This window comes from Oncorhynchus kisutch, unplaced genomic scaffold (assembly GCF_002021735.2).
Source record: "Oncorhynchus kisutch isolate 150728-3 unplaced genomic scaffold, Okis_V2 scaffold1979, whole genome shotgun sequence".
Taxonomy (NCBI): Eukaryota; Metazoa; Chordata; class Actinopteri; order Salmoniformes; family Salmonidae; genus Oncorhynchus; species Oncorhynchus kisutch.
The window spans coordinates 191-17,768 of NW_022263924.1; the positions used below are offsets into that span (position 1 = coordinate 191).

The window sequence follows — 17,578 nt, forward strand, 5'->3', positions numbered from 1 at the left end:
GCGTATAACAGAACTGATACGGCAGGCAAAAACCTGAGGAAAATCAATCCAGGAAGTGGGATTTTTTTTGATGTGGGTAGTTTTCAATTGAATGCCTAATTGAGTTTCTAATGGGTTCGGACCCAGATTGCAGTTCCTATGGCTTCCACTAGATGTCAACAGTCTTTAGACATTCTTTCAGGCTTCTTATCTGAAAAATTAAGAAGAACGAGACCTTTCTGTCAGTGCTTAGGAAGCATGCAGTGCTGGTTTGCGAGCGTGACCGAGTGCGCACCCCTCGTTGTTTTTCCTTTCTATTGAATACGCTATTGTCCGGTTGAAATATGATCGATTATTAAGACAATCGACAACCTGAGGATTCATTTTAACATGGTTTGACAAACTTTATCGGTACTATGAGGATGTCTTCAGACTAAGCTGTTTTGGCTCTGGGAGTGTTTTGTCCACAGGTCGAACAGGTCATGGAAAGTCAAGGAAAATGCAAGTTCAGAAAGACAGCGTAGTGAAGAAATGTGAACATTAAAGCATCGCCCGAACAGGGACTTGAACCCTGGACCCTCAGATTAAAAGTCTGATGCTCTACCGACTGAGCTATCCGGGCTCTGCTTTTTCTTATTTTCATACACCTAACCTGCCGGGCAGAGGCACGTGCTGACGAGGGGGCATTGTCAGATGGTACAGTTCCCCAGAGAACCAGGTCTTCATTCCAAATGATACAGTCAACAAAATCTGAACTAGGCATCCCCTCCAAAAAACACATTGTACAAGACCTCGTGGCGCAAAGGTAGCGCGTCTGACTCCAGATCAGAAGGTTGCGTGTTCAAATCACGTCGTGGTCAGGGATTTTATGTGTGCAATATCTGCCTTCTTTAAAACAGCGAAGTCAATGAATCAGCACAAGAACTAATGTGGCTTTACAAAAACCACCAAACCAATGCTGCTTAAGATGATAATTGTCTCTCACAGAAGCATGGCACACTGCAAATTCCTAAATCAGATGATGCTGTGTGATTGACAGACTTAAATCAGTCTTCGAACAAGGAGTTTAACTTCTTTTGGCTTGGAGGCAGTATTTCGGCATATGGATGAGAAGCGTGCCCTGTTACTCAGACCCAGAAGCTCAGATATGCATATAATTGGTAGATGTGGATATTAAACACTCTAGTTTCCAAAACTGTTAAAATCGCGTCTGTGCGTATAACAGAACTGATACGGCAGGCAAAAACCTGAGGAAAATCAATCCAGGAAGTGGGATTTTTTTTGATGTGGGTAGTTTTCAATTGAATGCCTATTGAGTTTCTAATGGGTTCGGACCCAGATTGCAGTTCCTATGGCTTCCACTAGATGTCAACAGTCTTTAGACATTCTTTCAGGCTTCTTATCTGAAAAATTAAGAAGAACGAGACCTTTCTGTCAGTGCTTAGGAAGCATGCAGTGCTGGTTTGCGAGCGTGACCGAGTGCGCACCCCTCGTTGTTTTTCCTTTCTATTGAATACGCTATTGTCCGGTTGAAATATGATCGATTATTAAGACAATCGACAACCTGAGGATTCATTTTAACATGGTTTGACAAACTTTATCGGTACTATGAGGATGTCTTCAGACTAAGCTGTTTTGGCTCTGGGAGTGTTTTGTCCACAGGTCGAACAGGTCATGGAAAGTCAAGGAAAATGCAAGTTCAGAAAGACAGCGTAGTGAAGAAATGTGAACATTAAAGCATCGCCCGAACAGGGACTTGAACCCTGGACCCTCAGATTAAAAGTCTGATGCTCTACCGACTGAGCTATCCGGGCTCTGCTTTTTCTTATTTTCATACACCTAACCTGCCGGGCAGAGGCACGTGCTGACGAGGGGGCATTGTCAGATGGTACAGTTCCCCAGAGAACCAGGTCTTCATTCCAAATGATACAGTCAACAAAATCTGAACTAGGCATCCCCTCCAAAAAACACATTGTACAAGACCTCGTGGCGCAAAGGTAGCGCGTCTGACTCCAGATCAGAAGGTTGCGTGTTCAAATCACGTCGTGGTCAGGGATTTTATGTGTGCAATATCTGCCTTCTTTAAAACAGCGAAGTCAATGAATCAGCACAAGAACTAATGTGGCTTTACAAAAACCACCAAACCAATGCTGCTTAAGATGATAATTGTCTCTCACAGAAGCATGGCACACTGCAAATTCCTAAATCAGATGATGCTGTGTGATTGACAGACTTAAATCAGTCTTCGAACAAGGAGTTTAACTTCTTTTGGCTTGGAGGCAGTATTTCGGCATATGGATGAGAAGCGTGCCCTGTTACTCAGACCCAGAAGCTCAGATATGCATATAATTGGTAGATGTGGATATTAAACACTCTAGTTTCCAAAACTGTTAAAATCGCGTCTGTGCGTATAACAGAACTGATACGGCAGGCAAAAACCTGAGGAAAATCAATCCAGGAAGTGGGATTTTTTTGATGTGGGTAGTTTTCAATTGAATGCCTATTGAGTTTCTAATGGGTTCGGACCCAGATTGCAGTTCCTATGGCTTCCACTAGATGTCAACAGTCTTTAGACATTCTTTCAGGCTTCTTATCTGAAAAATTAAGAAGAACGAGACCTTTCTGTCAGTGCTTAGGAAGCATGCAGTGCTGGTTTGCGAGCGTGACCGAGTGCGCACCCCTCGTTGTTTTTCCTTTCTATTGAATACGCTATTGTCCGGTTGAAATATGATCGATTATTAAGACAATCGACAACCTGAGGATTCATTTTAACATGGTTTGACAAACTTTATCGGTACTATGAGGATGTCTTCAGACTAAGCTGTTTTGGCTCTGGGAGTGTTTTGTCCACAGGTCGAACAGGTCATGGAAAGTCAAGGAAAATGCAAGTTCAGAAAGACAGCGTAGTGAAGAAATGTGAACATTAAAGCATCGCCCGAACAGGGACTTGAACCCTGGACCCTCAGATTAAAAGTCTGATGCTCTACCGACTGAGCTATCCGGGCTCTGCTTTTTCTTATTTTCATACACCTAACCTGCCGGGCAGAGGCACGTGCTGACGAGGGGGCATTGTCAGATGGTACAGTTCCCCAGAGAACCAGGTCTTCATTCCAAATGATACAGTCAACAAAATCTGAACTAGGCATCCCCTCCAAAAAACACATTGTACAAGACCTCGTGGCGCAAAGGTAGCGCGTCTGACTCCAGATCAGAAGGTTGCGTGTTCAAATCACGTCGTGGTCAGGGATTTTATGTGTGCAATATCTGCCTTCTTTAAAACAGCGAAGTCAATGAATCAGCACAAGAACTAATGTGGCTTTACAAAAACCACCAAACCAATGCTGCTTAAGATGATAATTGTCTCTCACAGAAGCATGGCACACTGCAAATTCCTAAATCAGATGATGCTGTGTGATTGACAGACTTAAATCAGTCTTCGAACAAGGAGTTTAACTTCTTTTGGCTTGGAGGCAGTATTTCGGCATATGGATGAGAAGCGTGCCCTGTTACTCAGACCCAGAAGCTCAGATATGCATATAATTGGTAGATGTGGATATTAAACACTCTAGTTTCCAAAACTGTTAAAATCGCGTCTGTGCGTATAACAGAACTGATACGGCAGGCAAAAACCTGAGGAAAATCAATCCAGGAAGTGGGATTTTTTTTGATGTGGGTAGTTTTCAATTGAATGCCTATTGAGTTTCTAATGGGTTCGGACCCAGATTGCAGTTCCTATGGCTTCCACTAGATGTCAACAGTCTTTAGACATTCTTTCAGGCTTCTTATCTGAAAAATTAAGAAGAACGAGACCTTTCTGTCAGTGCTTAGGAAGCATGCAGTGCTGGTTTGCGAGCGTGACCGAGTGCGCACCCCTCGTTGTTTTTCCTTTCTATTGAATACGCTATTGTCCGGTTGAAATATGATCGATTATTAAGACAATCGACAACCTGAGGATTCATTTTAACATGGTTTGACAAACTTTATCGGTACTATGAGGATGTCTTCAGACTAAGCTGTTTTGGCTCTGGGAGTGTTTTGTCCACAGGTCGAACAGGTCATGGAAAGTCAAGGAAAATGCAAGTTCAGAAAGACAGCGTAGTGAAGAAATGTGAACATTAAAGCATCGCCCGAACAGGGACTTGAACCCTGGACCCTCAGATTAAAAGTCTGATGCTCTACCGACTGAGCTATCCGGGCTCTGCTTTTTCTTATTTTCATACACCTAACCTGCCGGGCAGAGGCACGTGCTGACGAGGGGGCATTGTCAGATGGTACAGTTCCCCAGAGAACCAGGTCTTCATTCCAAATGATACAGTCAACAAAATCTGAACTAGGCATCCCCTCCAAAAAACACATTGTACAAGACCTCGTGGCGCAAAGGTAGCGCGTCTGACTCCAGATCAGAAGGTTGCGTGTTCAAATCACGTCGTGGTCAGGGATTTTATGTGTGCAATATCTGCCTTCTTTAAAACAGCGAAGTCAATGAATCAGCACAAGAACTAATGTGGCTTTACAAAAACCACCAAACCAATGCTGCTTAAGATGATAATTGTCTCTCACAGAAGCATGGCACACTGCAAATTCCTAAATCAGATGATGCTGTGTGATTGACAGACTTAAATCAGTCTTCGAACAAGGAGTTTAACTTCTTTTGGCTTGGAGGCAGTATTTCGGCATATGGATGAGAAGCGTGCCCTGTTACTCAGACCCAGAAGCTCAGATATGCATATAATTGGTAGATGTGGATATTAAACACTCTAGTTTCCAAAACTGTTAAAATCGCGTCTGTGCGTATAACAGAACTGATACGGCAGGCAAAAACCTGAGGAAAATCAATCCAGGAAGTGGGATTTTTTTTGATGTGGGTAGTTTTCAATTGAATGCCTATTGAGTTTCTAATGGGTTCGGACCCAGATTGCAGTTCCTATGGCTTCCACTAGATGTCAACAGTCTTTAGACATTCTTTCAGGCTTCTTATCTGAAAAATTAAGAAGAACGAGACCTTTCTGTCAGTGCTTAGGAAGCATGCAGTGCTGGTTTGCGAGCGTGACCGAGTGCGCACCCCTCGTTGTTTTTCCTTTCTATTGAATACGCTATTGTCCGGTTGAAATATGATCGATTATTAAGACAATCGACAACCTGAGGATTCATTTTAACATGGTTTGACAAACTTTATCGGTACTATGAGGATGTCTTCAGACTAAGCTGTTTTGGCTCTGGGAGTGTTTTGTCCACAGGTCGAACAGGTCATGGAAAGTCAAGGAAAATGCAAGTTCAGAAAGACAGCGTAGTGAAGAAATGTGAACATTAAAGCATCGCCCGAACAGGGACTTGAACCCTGGACCCTCAGATTAAAAGTCTGATGCTCTACCGACTGAGCTATCCGGGCTCTGCTTTTTCTTATTTTCATACACCTAACCTGCCGGGCAGAGGCACGTGCTGACGAGGGGGCATTGTCAGATGGTACAGTTCCCCAGAGAACCAGGTCTTCATTCCAAATGATACAGTCAACAAAATCTGAACTAGGCATCCCCTCCAAAAAACACATTGTACAAGACCTCGTGGCGCAAAGGTAGCGCGTCTGACTCCAGATCAGAAGGTTGCGTGTTCAAATCACGTCGTGGTCAGGGATTTTATGTGTGCAATATCTGCCTTCTTTAAAACAGCGAAGTCAATGAATCAGCACAAGAACTAATGTGGCTTTACAAAAACCACCAAACCAATGCTGCTTAAGATGATAATTGTCTCTCACAGAAGCATGGCACACTGCAAATTCCTAAATCAGATGATGCTGTGTGATTGACAGACTTAAATCAGTCTTCGAACAAGGAGTTTAACTTCTTTTGGCTTGGAGGCAGTATTTCGGCATATGGATGAGAAGCGTGCCCTGTTACTCAGACCCAGAAGCTCAGATATGCATATAATTGGTAGATGTGGATATTAAACACTCTAGTTTCCAAAACTGTTAAAATCGCGTCTGTGCGTATAACAGAACTGATACGGCAGGCAAAAACCTGAGGAAAATCAATCCAGGAAGTGGGATTTTTTTTGATGTGGGTAGTTTTCAATTGAATGCCTATTGAGTTTCTAATGGGTTCGGACCCAGATTGCAGTTCCTATGGCTTCCACTAGATGTCAACAGTCTTTAGACATTCTTTCAGGCTTCTTATCTGAAAAATTAAGAAGAACGAGACCTTTCTGTCAGTGCTTAGGAAGCATGCAGTGCTGGTTTGCGAGCGTGACCGAGTGCGCACCCCTCGTTGTTTTTCCTTTCTATTGAATACGCTATTGTCCGGTTGAAATATGATCGATTATTAAGACAATCGACAACCTGAGGATTCATTTTAACATGGTTTGACAAACTTTATCGGTACTATGAGGATGTCTTCAGACTAAGCTGTTTTGGCTCTGGGAGTGTTTTGTCCACAGGTCGAACAGGTCATGGAAAGTCAAGGAAAATGCAAGTTCAGAAAGACAGCGTAGTGAAGAAATGTGAACATTAAAGCATCGCCCGAACAGGGACTTGAACCCTGGACCCTCAGATTAAAAGTCTGATGCTCTACCGACTGAGCTATCCGGGCTCTGCTTTTTCTTATTTTCATACACCTAACCTGCCGGGCAGAGGCACGTGCTGACGAGGGGGCATTGTCAGATGGTACAGTTCCCCAGAGAACCAGGTCTTCATTCCAAATGATACAGTCAACAAAATCTGAACTAGGCATCCCCTCCAAAAAACACATTGTACAAGACCTCGTGGCGCAAAGGTAGCGCGTCTGACTCCAGATCAGAAGGTTGCGTGTTCAAATCACGTCGTGGTCAGGGATTTTATGTGTGCAATATCTGCCTTCTTTAAACAGCGAAGTCAATGAATCAGCACAAGAACTAATGTGGCTTTACAAAAACCACCAAACCAATGCTGCTTAAGATGATAATTGTCTCTCACAGAAGCATGGCACACTGCAAATTCCTAAATCAGATGATGCTGTGTGATTGACAGACTTAAATCAGTCTTCGAACAAGGAGTTTAACTTCTTTTGGCTTGGAGGCAGTATTTCGGCATATGGATGAGAAGCGTGCCCTGTTACTCAGACCCAGAAGCTCAGATATGCATATAATTGGTAGATGTGGATATTAAACACTCTAGTTTCCAAAACTGTTAAAATCGCGTCTGTGCGTATAACAGAACTGATACGGCAGGCAAAAACCTGAGGAAAATCAATCCAGGAAGTGGGATTTTTTTTGATGTGGGTAGTTTTCAATTGAATGCCTATTGAGTTTCTAATGGGTTCGGACCCAGATTGCAGTTCCTATGGCTTCCACTAGATGTCAACAGTCTTTAGACATTCTTTCAGGCTTCTTATCTGAAAAATTAAGAAGAACGAGACCTTTCTGTCAGTGCTTAGGAAGCATGCAGTGCTGGTTTGCGAGCGTGACCGAGTGCGCACCCCTCGTTGTTTTTCCTTTCTATTGAATACGCTATTGTCCGGTTGAAATATGATCGATTATTAAGACAATCGACAACCTGAGGATTCATTTTAACATGGTTTGACAAACTTTATCGGTACTATGAGGATGTCTTCAGACTAAGCTGTTTTGGCTCTGGGAGTGTTTTGTCCACAGGTCGAACAGGTCATGGAAAGTCAAGGAAAATGCAAGTTCAGAAAGACAGCGTAGTGAAGAAATGTGAACATTAAAGCATCGCCCGAACAGGGACTTGAACCCTGGACCCTCAGATTAAAAGTCTGATGCTCTACCGACTGAGCTATCCGGGCTCTGCTTTTTCTTATTTTCATACACCTAACCTGCCGGGCAGAGGCACGTGCTGACGAGGGGGCATTGTCAGATGGTACAGTTCCCCAGAGAACCAGGTCTTCATTCCAAATGATACAGTCAACAAAATCTGAACTAGGCATCCCCTCCAAAAAACACATTGTACAAGACCTCGTGGCGCAAAGGTAGCGCGTCTGACTCCAGATCAGAAGGTTGCGTGTTCAAATCACGTCGTGGTCAGGGATTTTATGTGTGCAATATCTGCCTTCTTTAAACAGCGAAGTCAATGAATCAGCACAAGAACTAATGTGGCTTTACAAAAACCACCAAACCAATGCTGCTTAAGATGATAATTGTCTCTCACAGAAGCATGGCACACTGCAAATTCCTAAATCAGATGATGCTGTGTGATTGACAGACTTAAATCAGTCTTCGAACAAGGAGTTTAACTTCTTTTGGCTTGGAGGCAGTATTTCGGCATATGGATGAGAAGCGTGCCCTGTTACTCAGACCCAGAAGCTCAGATATGCATATAATTGGTAGATGTGGATATTAAACACTCTAGTTTCCAAAACTGTTAAAATCGCGTCTGTGCGTATAACAGAACTGATACGGCAGGCAAAAACCTGAGGAAAATCAATCCAGGAAGTGGGATTTTATTTGATGTGGGTAGTTTTCAATTGAATGCCTATTGAGTTTCTAATGGGTTCGGACCCAGATTGCAGTTCCTATGGCTTCCACTAGATGTCAACAGTCTTTAGACATTCTTTCAGGCTTCTTATCTGAAAAATTAAGAAGAACGAGACCTTTCTGTCAGTGCTTAGGAAGCATGCAGTGCTGGTTTGCGAGCGTGACCGAGTGCGCACCCCTCGTTGTTTTTCCTTTCTATTGAATACGCTATTGTCCGGTTGAAATATGATCGATTATTAAGACAATCGACAACCTGAGGATTCATTTTAACATGGTTTGACAAACTTTATCGGTACTATGAGGATGTCTTCAGACTAAGCTGTTTTGGCTCTGGGAGTGTTTTGTCCACAGGTCGAACAGGTCATGGAAAGTCAAGGAAAATGCAAGTTCAGAAAGACAGCGTAGTGAAGAAATGTGAACATTAAAGCATCGCCCGAACAGGGACTTGAACCCTGGACCCTCAGATTAAAAGTCTGATGCTCTACCGACTGAGCTATCCGGGCTCTGCTTTTCTTATTTTCATACACCTAACCTGCCGGGCAGAGGCACGTGCTGACGAGGGGGCATTGTCAGATGGTACAGTTCCCCAGAGAACCAGGTCTTCATTCCAAATGATACAGTCAACAAAATCTGAACTAGGCATCCCCTCCAAAAAACACATTGTACAAGACCTCGTGGCGCAAAGGTAGCGCGTCTGACTCCAGATCAGAAGGTTGCGTGTTCAAATCACGTCGTGGTCAGGGATTTTATGTGTGCAATATCTGCCTTCTTTAAAACAGCGAAGTCAATGAATCAGCACAAGAACTAATGTGGCTTTACAAAAACCACCAAACCAATGCTGCTTAAGATGATAATTGTCTCTCACAGAAGCATGGCACACTGCAAATTCCTAAATCAGATGATGCTGTGTGATTGACAGACTTAAATCAGTCTTCGAACAAGGAGTTTAACTTCTTTTGGCTTGGAGGCAGTATTTCGGCATATGGATGAGAAGCGTGCCCTGTTACTCAGACCCAGAAGCTCAGATATGCATATAATTGGTAGATGTGGATATTAAACACTCTAGTTTCCAAAACTGTTAAAATCGCGTCTGTGCGTATAACAGAACTGATACGGCAGGCAAAAACCTGAGGAAAATCAATCCAGGAAGTGGGATTTTTTTTGATGTGGGTAGTTTTCAATTGAATGCCTATTGAGTTTCTAATGGGTTCGGACCCAGATTGCAGTTCCTATGGCTTCCACTAGATGTCAACAGTCTTTAGACATTCTTTCAGGCTTCTTATCTGAAAAATTAAGAAGAACGAGACCTTTCTGTCAGTGCTTAGGAAGCATGCAGTGCTGGTTTGCGAGCGTGACCGAGTGCGCACCCCTCGTTGTTTTTCCTTTCTATTGAATACGCTATTGTCCGGTTGAAATATGATCGATTATTAAGACAATCGACAACCTGAGGATTCATTTTAACATGGTTTGACAAACTTTATCGGTACTATGAGGATGTCTTCAGACTAAGCTGTTTTGGCTCTGGGAGTGTTTTGTCCACAGGTCGAACAGGTCATGGAAAGTCAAGGAAAATGCAAGTTCAGAAAGACAGCGTAGTGAAGAAATGTGAACATTAAAGCATCGCCCGAACAGGGACTTGAACCCTGGACCCTCAGATTAAAAGTCTGATGCTCTACCGACTGAGCTATCCGGGTTCTGCTTTTTCTTATTTTCATACACCTAACCTGCCGGGCAGAGGCACGTGCTGACGAGGGGGCATTGTCAGATGGTACAGTTCCCCAGAGAACCAGGTCTTCATTCCAAATTATACAGTCAACAAAATCTGAACTAGGCATCCCCTCCAAAAAACACATTGTACAAGACCTCGTGGCGCAAAGGTAGCGCGTCTGACTCCAGATCAGAAGGTTGCGTGTTCAAATCACGTCATGGTCAGGGATTTTATGTGTGCAATATCTGCCTTCTTTAAAACAGCGAAGTCAATGAATCAGCACAAGAACTAATGTGGCTTTACAAAAACCACCAAACCAATGCTGCTTAAGATGATAATTGTCTCTCACAGAAGCATGGCACACTGCAAATTCCTAAATCAGATGATGCTGTGTGATTGACAGACTTAAATCAGTCTTCGAACAAGGAGTTTAACTTCTTTTGGCTTGGAGGCAGTATTTCGGCATATGGATGAGAAGCGTGCCCTGTTACTCAGACCCAGAAGCTCAGATATGCATATAATTGGTACATGTGGATATTAAACACTCTAGTTTCCAAAACTGTTAAAATCGCGTCTGTGCGTATAACAGAACTGATACGGCAGGCAAAAACCTGAGGAAAATCAATCCAGGAAGTGGGATTTTTTTTGATGTGGGTAGTTTTCAATTGAATGCCTATTGAGTTTCTAATGGGTTCGGACCCAGATTGCAGTTCCTATGGCTTCCACTAGATGTCAACAGTCTTTAGACATTCTTTCAGGCTTCTTATCTGAAAAATTAAGAAGAACGAGACCTTTCTGTCAGTGCTTAGGAAGCATGCAGTGCTGGTTTGCGAGCGTGACCGAGTGCGCACCCCTCGTTGTTTTTCCTTTCTATTGAATACGCTATTGTCCGGTTGAAATATGATCGATTATTAAGACAATCGACAACCTGAGGATTCATTTTAACATGGTTTGACAAACTTTATCGGTACTATGAGGATGTCTTCAGACTAAGCTGTTTTGGCTCTGGGAGTGTTTTGTCCACAGGTCGAACAGGTCATGGAAAGTCAAGGAAAATGCAAGTTCAGAAAGACAGCGTAGTGAAGAAATGTGAACATTAAAGCATCGCCCGAACAGTCCAGGAAGTGGGATTTTTTTTGATGTGGGTAGTTTTCAATTGAATGCCTATTGAGTTTCTAATGGGTTCGGACCCAGATTGCAGTTCCTATGGCTTCCACTAGATGTCAACAGTCTTTAGACATTCTTTCAGGCTTCTTATCTGAAAAATTAAGAAGAACGAGACCTTTCTGTCAGTGCTTAGGAAGCATGCAGTGCTGGTTTGCGAGTGTGACCGAGTGCGCACCCCTCGTTGTTTTTCCTTTCTATTGAATACGCTATTGTCCGGTTGAAATATGATCGATTATTAAGACAATCGACAACCTGAGGATTCATTTTAACATGGTTTGACAAACTTTATCGGTACTATGAGGATGTCTTCAGACTAAGCTGTTTTGGCTCTGGGAGTGTTTTGTCCACAGGTCGAACAGGTCATGGAAAGTCAAGGAAAATGCAAGTTCAGAAAGACAGCGTAGTGAAGAAATGTGAACATTAAAGCATCGCCCGAACAGTCCAGGAAGTGGGATTTTTTTTGATGTGGGTAGTTTTCAATTGAATGCCTATTGAGTTTCTAATGGGTTCGGACCCAGATTGCAGTTCCTATGGCTTCCACTAGATGTCAACAGTCTTTAGACATTCTTTCAGGCTTCTTATCTGAAAAATTAAGAAGAACGAGACCTTTCTGTCAGTGCTTAGGAAGCATGCAGTGCTGGTTTGCGAGTGTGACCGAGTGCGCACCCCTCGTTGTTTTTCCTTTCTATTGAATACGCTATTGTCCGGTTGAAATATGATCGATTATTAAGACAATCGACAACCTGAAGATTCATTTTAACATGGTTTGACAAACTTTATCGGTACTATGAGGATGTCTTCAGACTAAGCTGTTTTGGCTCTGGGAGTGTTTTGTCCACAGGTCGAACAGGTCATGGAAAGTCAAGGAAAATGCAAGTTCAGAAAGACAGCGTAGTGAAGAAATGTGAACATTAAAGCATCGCCCGAACAGTCCAGGAAGTGGGATTTTTTTTGATGTGGGTAGTTTTCAATTGAATGCCTATTGAGTTTCTAATGGGTTCGGACCCAGATTGCAGTTCCTATGGCTTCCACTAGATGTCAACAGTCTTTAGACATTCTTTCAGGCTTCTTATCTGAAAAATTAAGAAGAACGAGACCTTTCTGTCAGTGCTTAGGAAGCATGCAGTGCTGGTTTGCGAGTGTGACCGAGTGCGCACCCCTCGTTGTTTTTCCTTTCTATTGAATACGCTATTGTCCGGTTGAAATATGATCGATTATTAAGACAATCGACAACCTGAGGATTCATTTTAACATGGTTTGACAAACTTTATCGGTACTATGAGGATGTCTTCAGACTAAGCTGTTTTGGCTCTGGGAGTGTTTTGTCCACAGGTCGAACAGGTCATGGAAAGTCAAGGAAAATGCAAGTTCAGAAAGACAGCGTAGTGAAGAAATGTGAACATTAAAGCATCGCCCAAACAGGGACTTGAACCCTGGACCCTCAGATTAAAAGTCTGATGCTCTACCGACTGAGCTATCCGGGTTCTGCTTTTTTATTTTCATACACCTAACCTGCCGGGCAGAGGCACGTGCTGACGAGGGGGCATTGTCAGATGGTACAGTTCCCCAGAGAACCAGGTCTTCATTCCAAATTATACAGTCAACAAAATCTGAACTAGGCATCCCCTCCAAAAAACACATTGTACAAGACCTCGTGGCGCAAAGGTAGCGCGTCTGACTCCAGATCAGAAGGTTGCGTGTTCAAATCACGTCATGGTCAGGGATTTTATGTGTGCAATATCTGCCTTCTTTAAAACAGCGAAGTCAATGAATCAGCACAAGAACTAATGTGGCTTTACAAAAACCACCAAACCAATGCTGCTTAAGATGATAATTGTCTCTCACAGAAGCATGGCACACTGCAAATTCCTAAATCAGATGATGCTGTGTGATTGACAGACTTAAATCAGTCTTCGAACAAGGAGTTTAACTTCTTTTGGCTTGGAGGCAGTATTTCGGCATATGGATGAGAAGCGTTCCCTGTTACTCAGACCCAGAAGCTCAGATATGCATATAATTGGTACATGTGGATATTAAACACTCTAGTTTCCAAAACTGTTAAAATCGCGTCTGTGCGTATAACAGAACTGATACGGCAGGCAAAAACCTGAGGAAAATCAATCCAGGAAGTGGGATTTTTTTTGATGTGGGTAGTTTTCAATTGAATGCCTATTGAGTTTCTAATGGGTTCGGACCCAGATTGCAGTTCCTATGGCTTCCACTAGATGTCAACAGTCTTTAGACATTCTTTCAGGCTTCTTATCTGAAAAATTAAGAAGAACGAGACCTTTCTGTCAGTGCTTAGGAAGCATGCAGTGCTGGTTTGCGAGTGTGACCGAGTGCGCACCCCTCGTTGTTTTTCCTTTCTATTGAATACGCTATTGTCCGGTTGAAATATGATCGATTATTAAGACAATCGACAACCTGAGGATTCATTTTAACATGGTTTGACAAACTTTATCGGTACTATGAGGATGTCTTCAGACTAAGCTGTTTTGGCTCTGGGAGTGTTTTGTCCACAGGTCGAACAGGTCATGGAAAGTCAAGGAAAATGCAAGTTCAGAAAGACAGCGTAGTGAAGAAATGTGAACATTAAAGCATCGCCCGAACAGTCCAGGAAGTGGGATTTTTTTTGATGTGGGTAGTTTTCAATTGAATGCCTATTGAGTTTCTAATGGGTTCGGACCCAGATTGCAGTTCCTATGGATTCCACTAGATGTCAACAGTCTTTAGACATTCTTTCAGGCTTCTTATCTGAAAAATTAAGAAGAACGAGACCTTTCTGTCAGTGCTTAGGAAGCATGCAGTGCTGGTTTGCGAGTGTGACCGAGTGCGCACCCCTCGTTGTTTTTCCTTTCTATTGAATACGCTATTGTCCGGTTGAAATATGATCGATTATTAAGACAATCGACAACCTGAAGATTCATTTTAACATGGTTTGACAAACTTTATCGGTACTATGAGGATGTCTTCAGACTAAGCTGTTTTGGCTCTGGGAGTGTTTTGTCCACAGGTCGAACAGGTCATGGAAAGTCAAGGAAAATGCAAGTTCAGAAAGACAGCGTAGTGAAGAAATGTGAACATTAAAGCATCGCCCGAACAGTCCAGGAAGTGGGATTTTTTTTGATGTGGGTAGTTTTCAATTGAATGCCTATTGAGTTTCTAATGGGTTCGGACCCAGATTGCAGTTCCTATGGCTTCCACTAGATGTCAACAGTCTTTAGACATTCTTTCAGGCTTCTTATCTGAAAAATTAAGAAGAACGAGACCTTTCTGTCAGTGCTTAGGAAGCATGCAGTGCTGGTTTGCGAGTGTGACCGAGTGCGCACCCCTCGTTGTTTTTCCTTTCTATTGAATACGCTATTGTCCGGTTGAAATATGATCGATTATTAAGACAATCGACAACCTGAGGATTCATTTTAACATGGTTTGACAAACTTTATCGGTACTATGAGGATGTCTTCAGACTAAGCTGTTTTGGCTCTGGGAGTGTTTTGTCCACAGGTCGAACAGGTCATGGAAAGTCAAGGAAAATGCAAGTTCAGAAAGACAGCGTAGTGAAGAAATGTGAACATTAAAGCATCGCCCAAACAGGGACTTGAACCCTGGACCCTCAGATTAAAAGTCTGATGCTCTACCGACTGAGCTATCCGGGCTCTGCTTTTTTTAATTTTCATACACCTAACCTGCCGGGCAGAGGCACGTGCTGACGAGGGGGCATTGTCAGATGGTACAGTTCCCCAGAGAACCAGGTCTTCATTCCAAATTATACAGTCAACAAAATCTGAACTAGGCATCCCCTCCAAAAACACATTGTACAAGACCTCGTGGCGCAAAGGTAGCGCGTCTGACTCCAGATCAGAAGGTTGCGTGTTCAAATCACGTCATGGTCAGGGATTTTATGTGTGCAATATCTGCCTTCTTTAAAACAGCGAAGTCAATGAATCAGCACAAGAACTAATGTGGCTTTACAAAAACCTCCAAACCAATGCTGCTTAAGATGATAGTTGTCTCTCACAGAAGCATGGCACACTGCAAATTCCTAAATCAGATGATGCTGTGTGATTGACAGACTTAAATCAGTCTTCGAACAAGGAGTTTAACTTTTTTTGCCTTGGAGGCAGTATTTCGGCATATGGATGAGAAGCGTGCCCTGTTACTCAGACCCAGAAGCTCAGATATGCATATAATTGGTAGATGTGGATATTAAACACTCTAGTTTCCAAAACTGTTAAAATCGCGTCTGTGCGTATAACAGGACTGATACGGCAGGCAAAAACCTGAGGAAAATCAATCCAGGAAGTGGGATTTTTTTTGATGTGGGTAGTTTTCAATTGAATGCCTATTGAGTTTCTAATGGGTTCGGACCCAGATTGCAGTTCCTATGGCTTCCACTAGATGTCAACAGTCTTTAGACATTCTTTCAGGCTTCTTATCTGAAAAATTAAGAAGAACGAGACCTTTCTGTCAGTGCTTAGGAAGCATGCAGTGCTGGTTTGCGAGCGTGACCGAGTGCGCACCCCTCGTTGTTTTTCCTTTCTATTGAATACGCTATTGTCCGGTTGAAATATGATCTATTATTAAGACAATCGACAACCTGAGGATTCATTTTAACATGGTTTGACAAACTTTATCGGTACTATGAGGATGTCTTCAGACTAAGCTGTTTTGGCTCTGGGAGTGTTTTGTCCACAGGTCGAACAGGTCATGGAAAGTCAAGGAAAATGCAAGTTCAGAAAGACAGCGTAGTGAAGAAATGTGAACATTAAAGCATCGCCCGAACAGTCCAGGAAGTGGGATTTTTTTTGATGTGGGTAGTTTTCAATTGAATGCCTATTGAGTTTCTAATGGGTTCGGACCCAGATTGCAGTTCCTATGGCTTCCACTAGATGTCAACAGTCTTTAGACATTCTTTCAGGCTTCTTATCTGAAAAATTAAGAAGAACGAGACCTTTCTGTCAGTGCTTAGGAAGCATGCAGTGCTGGTTTGCGAGTGTGACCGAGTGCGCACCCCTCGTTGTTTTTCCTTTCTATTGAATACGCTATTGTCCGGTTGAAATATGATCGATTATTAAGACAATCGACAACCTGAGGATTCATTTTAACATGGTTTGACAAACTTTATCGGTACTATGAGGATGTCTTCAGACTAAGCTGTTTTGGCTCTGGGAGTGTTTTGTCCACAGGTCGAACAGGTCATGGAAAGTCAAGGAAAATGCAAGTTCAGAAAGACAGCGTAGTGAAGAAATGTGAACATTAAAGCATCGCCCAAACAGGGACTTGAACCCTGGACCCTCAGATTAAAAGTCTGATGCTCTACCGACTGAGCTATCCGGGCTCTGCTTTTTTTTATTTTCATACACCTAACCTGCCGGGCAGAGGCACGTGCTGACGAGGGGGCATTGTCAGATGGTACAGTTCCCCAGAGAACCAGGTCTTCATTCCAAATTATACAGTCAACAAAATCTGAACTAGGCATCCCCTCCAAAAAACACATTGTACAAGACCTCGTGGCGCAAAGGTAGCGCGTCTGACTCCAGATCAGAAGGTTGCGTGTTCAAATCACGTCATGGTCAGGGATTTTATGTGTGCAATATCTGCCTTCTTTAAAACAGCGAAGTCAATGAATCAGCACAAGAACTAATGTGGCTTTACAAAAACCACCAAACCAATGCTGCTTAAGATGATAATTGTCTCTCACAGAAGCATGGCACACTGCAAATTCCTAAATCAGATGATGCTGTGTGATTGACAGACTTAAATCAGTCTTCGAAAAAGGAGTTTAACTTTTTTTGCCTTGGAGGCAGTATTTCGGCATATGGATGAGAAGCGTGCCCTGTTACTCAGACCCAGAAGCTCAGATATGCATATAATTGGTAGATGTGGATATTAAACACTCTAGTTTCCAAAACTGTTAAAATCGCGTCTGTGCGTATAACAGGACTGATACGGCAGGCAAAAACCTGAGGAAAATCAATCCAGGAAGTGGGATTTTTTTTGATGTGGGTAGTTTTCAATTGAATGCCTATTGAGTTTCTAATGGGTTCGGACCCAGATTGCAGTTCCTATGGCTTCCACTAGATGTCAACAGTCTTTAGACATTCTTTCAGGCTTCTTATCTGAAAAATTAAGAAGAACGAGACCTTTCTGTCAGTGCTTAGGAAGCATGCAGTGCTGGTTTGCGAGCGTGACCGAGTGCGCACCCCTCGTTGTTTTTCCTTTCTATTGAATACGCTATTGTCCGGTTGAAATATGATCGATTAT

General features: G+C 42.8%; 24 non-coding genes across 24 annotated transcripts; 12 read left to right on the plus strand and 12 right to left on the minus strand.

The window, feature by feature from the left end:
- Positions 1-528: 528 nt before the first annotated feature.
- trnak-uuu (transfer RNA lysine (anticodon UUU)) lies at positions 529-601 on the minus strand. Its single transcript has one exon. It is a non-coding gene; the product is annotated as a tRNA-Lys (tRNA).
- Positions 602-767: 166 nt separating this feature from the next.
- Positions 768-839, plus strand: trnaw-cca (transfer RNA tryptophan (anticodon CCA)). Its single transcript has one exon. It is a non-coding gene; the product is annotated as a tRNA-Trp (tRNA).
- Positions 840-1,720: 881 nt separating this feature from the next.
- Positions 1,721-1,793, minus strand: trnak-uuu (transfer RNA lysine (anticodon UUU)). The gene has a single exon. It is a non-coding gene; the product is annotated as a tRNA-Lys (tRNA).
- Positions 1,794-1,959: 166 nt separating this feature from the next.
- On the plus strand, positions 1,960-2,031 carry trnaw-cca (transfer RNA tryptophan (anticodon CCA)). Its single transcript has one exon. It is a non-coding gene; the product is annotated as a tRNA-Trp (tRNA).
- Positions 2,032-2,911: 880 nt separating this feature from the next.
- On the minus strand, positions 2,912-2,984 carry trnak-uuu (transfer RNA lysine (anticodon UUU)). The gene has a single exon. It is a non-coding gene; the product is annotated as a tRNA-Lys (tRNA).
- Positions 2,985-3,150: 166 nt separating this feature from the next.
- On the plus strand, positions 3,151-3,222 carry trnaw-cca (transfer RNA tryptophan (anticodon CCA)). Its single transcript has one exon. It is a non-coding gene; the product is annotated as a tRNA-Trp (tRNA).
- An 881-nt stretch (positions 3,223-4,103) lies between these two features.
- trnak-uuu (transfer RNA lysine (anticodon UUU)) lies at positions 4,104-4,176 on the minus strand. Its single transcript has one exon. It is a non-coding gene; the product is annotated as a tRNA-Lys (tRNA).
- A 166-nt stretch (positions 4,177-4,342) lies between these two features.
- On the plus strand, positions 4,343-4,414 carry trnaw-cca (transfer RNA tryptophan (anticodon CCA)). The gene has a single exon. It is a non-coding gene; the product is annotated as a tRNA-Trp (tRNA).
- An 881-nt stretch (positions 4,415-5,295) lies between these two features.
- On the minus strand, positions 5,296-5,368 carry trnak-uuu (transfer RNA lysine (anticodon UUU)). The gene has a single exon. It is a non-coding gene; the product is annotated as a tRNA-Lys (tRNA).
- A 166-nt stretch (positions 5,369-5,534) lies between these two features.
- trnaw-cca (transfer RNA tryptophan (anticodon CCA)) lies at positions 5,535-5,606 on the plus strand. Its single transcript has one exon. It is a non-coding gene; the product is annotated as a tRNA-Trp (tRNA).
- Positions 5,607-6,487: 881 nt separating this feature from the next.
- On the minus strand, positions 6,488-6,560 carry trnak-uuu (transfer RNA lysine (anticodon UUU)). Its single transcript has one exon. It is a non-coding gene; the product is annotated as a tRNA-Lys (tRNA).
- Positions 6,561-6,726: 166 nt separating this feature from the next.
- trnaw-cca (transfer RNA tryptophan (anticodon CCA)) lies at positions 6,727-6,798 on the plus strand. Its single transcript has one exon. It is a non-coding gene; the product is annotated as a tRNA-Trp (tRNA).
- An 880-nt stretch (positions 6,799-7,678) lies between these two features.
- trnak-uuu (transfer RNA lysine (anticodon UUU)) lies at positions 7,679-7,751 on the minus strand. The gene has a single exon. It is a non-coding gene; the product is annotated as a tRNA-Lys (tRNA).
- Positions 7,752-7,917: 166 nt separating this feature from the next.
- On the plus strand, positions 7,918-7,989 carry trnaw-cca (transfer RNA tryptophan (anticodon CCA)). Its single transcript has one exon. It is a non-coding gene; the product is annotated as a tRNA-Trp (tRNA).
- Positions 7,990-8,869: 880 nt separating this feature from the next.
- trnak-uuu (transfer RNA lysine (anticodon UUU)) lies at positions 8,870-8,942 on the minus strand. Its single transcript has one exon. It is a non-coding gene; the product is annotated as a tRNA-Lys (tRNA).
- A 165-nt stretch (positions 8,943-9,107) lies between these two features.
- Positions 9,108-9,179, plus strand: trnaw-cca (transfer RNA tryptophan (anticodon CCA)). The gene has a single exon. It is a non-coding gene; the product is annotated as a tRNA-Trp (tRNA).
- Positions 9,180-10,060: 881 nt separating this feature from the next.
- Positions 10,061-10,133, minus strand: trnak-uuu (transfer RNA lysine (anticodon UUU)). Its single transcript has one exon. It is a non-coding gene; the product is annotated as a tRNA-Lys (tRNA).
- Positions 10,134-10,299: 166 nt separating this feature from the next.
- On the plus strand, positions 10,300-10,371 carry trnaw-cca (transfer RNA tryptophan (anticodon CCA)). The gene has a single exon. It is a non-coding gene; the product is annotated as a tRNA-Trp (tRNA).
- A 2,354-nt stretch (positions 10,372-12,725) lies between these two features.
- trnak-uuu (transfer RNA lysine (anticodon UUU)) lies at positions 12,726-12,798 on the minus strand. Its single transcript has one exon. It is a non-coding gene; the product is annotated as a tRNA-Lys (tRNA).
- Positions 12,799-12,962: 164 nt separating this feature from the next.
- On the plus strand, positions 12,963-13,034 carry trnaw-cca (transfer RNA tryptophan (anticodon CCA)). Its single transcript has one exon. It is a non-coding gene; the product is annotated as a tRNA-Trp (tRNA).
- Positions 13,035-14,897: 1,863 nt separating this feature from the next.
- On the minus strand, positions 14,898-14,970 carry trnak-uuu (transfer RNA lysine (anticodon UUU)). Its single transcript has one exon. It is a non-coding gene; the product is annotated as a tRNA-Lys (tRNA).
- A 165-nt stretch (positions 14,971-15,135) lies between these two features.
- On the plus strand, positions 15,136-15,207 carry trnaw-cca (transfer RNA tryptophan (anticodon CCA)). Its single transcript has one exon. It is a non-coding gene; the product is annotated as a tRNA-Trp (tRNA).
- A 1,372-nt stretch (positions 15,208-16,579) lies between these two features.
- On the minus strand, positions 16,580-16,652 carry trnak-uuu (transfer RNA lysine (anticodon UUU)). Its single transcript has one exon. It is a non-coding gene; the product is annotated as a tRNA-Lys (tRNA).
- Positions 16,653-16,818: 166 nt separating this feature from the next.
- Positions 16,819-16,890, plus strand: trnaw-cca (transfer RNA tryptophan (anticodon CCA)). Its single transcript has one exon. It is a non-coding gene; the product is annotated as a tRNA-Trp (tRNA).
- Positions 16,891-17,578: the final 688 nt, after the last annotated feature.